This window comes from Oryzias latipes, chromosome 16 (genome assembly GCF_053564925.1).
Source record: "Oryzias latipes strain Hd-rR chromosome 16, Olatipes_Hd-rR_3.1".
Classification (NCBI taxonomy): Eukaryota; Metazoa; Chordata; class Actinopteri; order Beloniformes; family Adrianichthyidae; genus Oryzias; species Oryzias latipes.
In genome coordinates, this window is record NC_136252.1 from 2,425,703 (window position 1) to 2,432,415 (window position 6,713).

Below are 6,713 nucleotides of genomic sequence, written 5' to 3' on the forward strand. Positions count from 1 at the left end.
TCTCACAAGTGTTTCATGTATTTAGACTATACAGTTCATAATCCAGTGTTGAAAAAGAATGTTAAACTCTTACCCAGCAGACTGTATAACCTTGAGCACCCAGAGGAAATCTTCTGAGACGTCTGTTCCTCCTCCTTGCTGTCCTGTGATTCTGCATATCTGCTCGTTTTTGGTTTGATCTCACGAAAAACGGTTGAATTATTGCCAGGAACACGGACAGATTCATATATAAAGCTATTTTCAGTAAGGTAGAAGATAAAACTACAGAAAAAAAATGCTTCCTCGCAAGAGCCCGTAAATCGTTCAGCGGCACAAAAATAAATATTGCCATGGACTAATGACTTGAGGGTTTATTTATCAACAAATACATAAAATCTACACCAATGTGTTTGTAATCTTATTTTTTATAAATCAGCCACGTTTTCACAGCAGATTCATAAATAGTCTTCATAATATGTTCATATTTATTATATTTTTACTTTGACAAATGGGTGTCATTCTCGGCGTTGAATAGAAGTAGTTCCCCTCCAGACCAGGTGGTGGCGGTAATGCGCCGCTTTGTTTTCGTGCCAAGCGCCATTTGAAAACACCCGAAAGAGAAAACTAGTGAGCACGGGTGTTCGAATTGTTTTGAAAATTCAGAGAACTATATAGAGAACTATATAGTGCCGCACTATATAGGGTTTTAGTAGTTAGGGGTTAGGGCGGTAATTCGGACACAGCTAGGGTGTGTGAGGCTCAATGCATTCCTTTAATATGCTGTGGTTGATTGGGTGAATGAGAGTCAGGTGTGTGGCATTCAGGAAGTGTGCGCTGGGGTTGCTGGGAGATGTAGTGTGTCTAGATCTCTGGAGCCCACCGGTGACCAGAGGGGGAGACAGAGCTCTGACTTGTGACAGATGGATATCTCCAGTATTGCTCATCATTTTGGCTGCATCAGTATTGTTAGTTTGGGGATGTGGGGCTGTAAGCCAGCGGAAGAGTGTGTTAACCATTGACTGTTGGAAGTGGACTGAGCGGGTGTGAAGTCACCCATAGAAAATGCCTTACTTCCGGCTCCAGCAAAATATGAATGTTGCCATGTTGGAGACAGACAACATGGTTCGTCTGAGTCGGTCTGAGTCAGCGTTTCTATGGCAACTATTGTCGGCAGTCAGGAGTAAGCTTGTTCGAAGTCCACACCTCTTTCACTGAAAGCGGATCAAGAGAATCTGTCAATCAAACGTTCGAGGTGGGGACATCGGGCACCACATGCTTTTACTGAGGCATCTGATTGGTCAGTTTATAACATGAATAACTTGTGACAAAGAAAAAATATCATGATAATAATTGGGAAATTAGCACAAACATGAAGAAAAAGGTATCAGAGCAAGAATGGTTATTCTGACAAATGGAATGACTAAGGAATAGCTCTTTATTCCTCAGTAGAATTCAGTAGAATTTAGGCATCTTGGAGGTAGTTCCTACTTGGAATGTTAGGGGGGAGGATTTCTCAGTTCCTTTCCCTTTATGCTGTCAATGTTTTTTTCTTCTTTTTTTTTTAACTTGTCCTGTCCAACAGCTGAGCAAACAGATGAGAGCTGAAGGCCTCTTGTGTTGGACATATTTTACTTTAACAATAGGGGTTATAAATCTTCTGACAAACCAGAGGTATGTCTAAACAAACCCCTTCTGTAATTCAGGCTAAACTTTATTCATCTTACTTATATTTGTAATAGTTGCTGGATGTTTATCATTACGGTCAGGTTGATAACTCATACAAATCTAGAAGGGGCGGGGCCTGTCCAGACACACACTCAAATGTTATAAACATACCTGTTGGCTTCAAAAATATTCACATGTCAACATGTACACAATACAAATAATGTTCACACATGGATACCTATGCATTCAAACCAACTAGTGTGTAACATTTCATTCAGTCACGCAAACTATTTGTGCAAAGGTGAGCTAACACCTGTGCTCGTGTGAGTGTTTATGCTTTTCTAAGGTGGAGGGAGAGTGGCCATTCAATGGTTTTAACAAGGGGATGATGATAAATGGGGCAGGCTTACTCCACGCCAATAGTCCCGCCCACATTTTAAAGGCAAATTGCTAATGAACCACTGAAGCTCAGCAGACAGTCTGTCCTAGAAACAACACAGGATTTTTTATTGTGGCAATAAAAACGTAATCATAATTAAAAGACCACTGGGAACGCTTTAAAAATTGATCAAAAGATGATTGGAGTGGGACTTTAACAAACACCAATTTTTTTAAGATAAAAAAATGTCCTTACCATCAGGTCTCAATCTTCTGGGAGTGTTTCTTTTACTCTAAATAAACTGTGCTATTTTTGCAGAAATTACAAGCAACTTTATCTGTTATGTCATGTTTTTACTGTAATTGCTTTTCGCTGTTGTAGCAGGCATGAACATCCTTCCTGTTCTTTTTGGCAGTGGGGGGAAACTGCAGTACCCTCTGACAAACCCATCTATGGATAGAAAATTCACAATGCAGCTCCTTTTTTAAATTAATTGATCTGATGTATAGAAAATGTTAGAGATATAGAAGTCATAGATGCTTGTCCTGAACTTCTTCAGGACTTCAGCCAGAAAAAAAGTGATCAACAAATGCCCAAATTTCAGTCTTTGATTAGACTTATGTGTTTGGGGTTTTTTCGTTGTTCTTTTCTTGGCTGTGGGAGGAAATTGCAAAACCATGAACAGGAAGAACATGCAAACGTCAACATGCAGCCCATTTTTTAGAGAAGTTTGACAAATTTGATGGTTTTTTTTAATAATCTGTGCATAATTTTTCCTGGTCTTCCAGGTCATCAGAAGGTGAAATGACAACATGTCCCAACATAGAAAGAAATTGAACTAAAAAAAGAGAATGAAAAAGAATGTGGAATCTGTGGGACACAAAAAGAACAATCTTTTATAAAAGAAACAAAAGGGGAAAAAAAAAAGGTCAGAAAGTGTTTATTTGCCAAATTTTTGCACAGTGCTTCACATCAAAGGTAAAACACAGCACACTATTCAAATTCCATAAGTTTATCTCAGATACATTCCACAACATTAAAATACTGTCTGACTTCTTGCTTCTTTTGTTATCAGACGCGGTTATGTTTTCAACATACCGGACATTTTTCAACGGAAGTCTTCGTCATCAGATCGTAGTGTGTGTTGTAGTTGATTGTCACTGAGGCAGAGTCACCTGTCAAACTTCGACTATGCCACCCTTATCCCTTGTGCTATCCTAGGCACTTTAACATTGGGAGTTGGGTCATTTAGACCCACTAGACAGTGCTCTGAACCTTTTTTCTTCAATTATTTGTGATCTTCACTGGTGTCCATGGATTACATGAAATCTTTCCACCTTTATCCACCTTTTTTTTTAAATGGTTTATTTCAAGCAATCAAATAAGAATACACAAAAAACAATACAATCATCAGTTATACATTCGTACAATAACTGATCAAACTTTGGATAATTAGAAATATTAATAAATATTGCTTGAAAGGGAGTGGAAGGAAGTGAACTTATATAATCCCACCCCGTTATACTGTAACCATTTTATTACATGATTTATCAATATCCGGTTCTTAGCTTTTATCAGACAGAATTAAGAATCTTGAAATATCAATAAAGCACATGACAAAAATGATTTGCTTAAATTATTTTGTAAAAAAAAAAAAACTTTTAGAAATCAACATGGCAATGAAGTATCCAAAATATATGCAGATCATGTTACTCATTGAGTAACAAGTCATTGATATGATAACAATCTAATACTATATCAGTATAATAGACATTACACTGTTTCAGGAATTTTCATAGCAAAATTTGATCAAGAATCAAAATTTAAAAATATGTGCAAAATTATGCTACATTAGGAAAAATCATGAATCAACTTTTTTTTTTTTGGAGCAAGTGAAGTAATATTAAAAGTCAATTTAACCATTTTCAATAATTGATTAATCATTTGTTTTATTACTTTTTTGTATTTTTTATTTATTTACCTTTGTCATGGTAGGGAGAACACGTCAATGGTCATCTTGACCCCATAGGATAGCACAAGGGTTAACACTAAAGGCCCGTACACACCGGGACGAATATTCGCCAGGCGTTATTCGCCAGCGTTTTTCGCCACGTTTATTTGTGTTCACACCCAGGTGATTTTCACTGACGATGAGCCGAGCGAACATGCAATTTCATTCCCTGACATTAGATGGCGCTTAATGTAAAACAGAAATACTCCTGTACACAAGGTGGCGCTGCGCAACTTTACGCTTCTTAACGTCGCTTTTCACTCAGAAGAAGAGAGCAAGTATTTACGCGCTTGTCAGAATAATACAAAGAAAACATGAATATTTCAAGCACCAGTAGCTCCAACTGGTTCTTGGTTCGGGGATATTTTAGAATGTCCGTCATTACTTCTTCGCGGCAGTGTAGAGACTACTTGGCGTCTATCTTCTTCGGTGGTATATGTGCTCAGAAAGGCAGTTTTGTGTTTGAGCACCCCCAAGTTGTGTTTTACTGTAACTTCAGAAACTCCAGACACGTGTGCAAAAGCGCCATTCTCATTGGTCATATAGTTTGACGCTGCGCGTCAAACCAAAAAAACGAACCCGAGGCGTTTTTTAAAAATGGACGCTTTGACGCGTGGCGTTTTTTCGCGTCGGTGTGCACACTCACATTGGTGCCCTTTGTTTAGTCACGAGGCGTTAAACATCGGCGAATATCGCGGGCGAAATTCGTCCCGGTGTGTTCTGGCCTTAAGGGAGCCATTTGGGGCAGTTTCTCACTGGCTAAAACCAATCAGTAGTAACAAAGAAAAGACCCAGTTGCTGGAACCCAGAAAGATCCCACACATAGGTATGGATTAAGTCACTGATTTATTGTCCAGGCTGAAAGTAATGTGTAGTAGTGTTCTCGTGGCTGATGGAGGAACGACACTCAGAGATGGATGAGCGCGAGTCCCGGAGGAAGAGGCGGTGGGAACAGAGGTCCAGTCGGTAAGTTGTGCCTACCCTTTTCTGCAGTGACGCTTGGACGAGTTTGGAGATCCGGCGGTATTAGACATGAGGGTTGATGGAGCGGCTGGTCTGGAATTTAAGGCGTAACCAGATGGTGATGAGTGAACCCAGGTCGGCACTCGTGGCGAATAATCCTGTAGACAAGGAGGTAGACGTGAGTACTTGAGACAATAAAGGTCAAGCCATAACTAGTCATAAACGAGCATGAAACCAGGAACTGCACAATAGAGGGGCAACAAACTGGCGATGGTTGCTGGAGAAGGCTCATCTTAAATAGCAGGAGGACTGATGAGGTGAGTACCGACAGCTGGGTCCAATCTTGGGAGAAAGAGCAGAGAAGGGAGGGGAAGGAGAGGACTACCTATGTACTTATGGCGTTTCATCTCTGCCATAAACTGAAAGGGTGTAAAGACAACTGAGCAGGTGTAGTCAGGAACTGAGTAAGGAACCTTACAACTGCGCAGGTGCAATTCTAACCGAGCGACCCCACATTTTACAACTGCATGCCTGCAATCCCAACTGAGCCGTGATCTCACGTGGTCAATTCTCCTTTGCGCCCTCATCAGGATTTGCGCTCAGTGTCAGGGGGCTTTTTTGTCACTTGGGGGGCGGTATTCAGGGGTGAAATTTGCATGTCTAATCCGGCGAGGCAGCGGGACGGGACTTTCATTTTTCAGAGCGGGCCAGCCACCCCCTGGTCTAAAGAAATGAAAGTCCCGCCCCACTGCCTCGCCAGATTAGACATGCAAATTTTGGCCAATCAGATCAACCAGAAAGGTTACTGCCCCCAAGTGACAAACACACCCCCTAACACTAAGCCCAAATCCTGTTGAGGGTGCAAAGAAGAATTGACCACGCGGGATCACGGCTCAGTTAGGATTGCAGGCATGCAGTTGTAAAATGTGGGGTCGCTCGGTAAGAATGTTGTAAGGTTCCTCACTCAGTTCCTGAATACGCCCGCTCAGTTGTCTTTACGCCCTTTCACTTTATGGCAGCCATGAAACGCCATATGTACCACTTAACTGTTGTATTCATGTTTATGAGTCCACTAAGACTTTCATTTATGAAATGTAGCTTTGAAATATTTACAACAAATGTATAGGTTTGTATCAGGCACTAATTGCAGAGAATACAACAGAGACGACACAGATATTTTTAAATTCATTTCAGAAATATAAAAACGCATTGATTAAAAAATAAAGAAAAATTAAGAAAAATGTAAGAGGAAAATAACAATGTACTTACTGAAAATCATAAATAGAGATTTTTGCAGATATTTATAAATTGCAGACTTGGGCCACATTTGATTCATTAAACATGATTGTTACCTAAGGTCAAGTAGAGTTTGATTTATTGCTTGAAATGGAGTAGGGAGAAGTTAACTGATTCTGAGTTATTGAATTTTTTTTTTACTTCTTCTACTTTTGACATCCTACACAAGTTCTTTTCAAAATAAAATCCACCCTGTAACAAATAAGATCCTCCTGCTGCAGCAAATGTACTTGAATTAAAAATGCAAAGAAAGCCAAGTCAAAACTGACATTTTCTATCATTTAGTCTTTTCGTACACTGTCATCATTTTTGTCCTTTTACTATTAATAATAAAATTTATAAAATTGGTATAGAATCCAAAAATTATGTATGTGCTTTAACCTTTTCTAATAATATTCAACCCTTACATTAGACTCAATC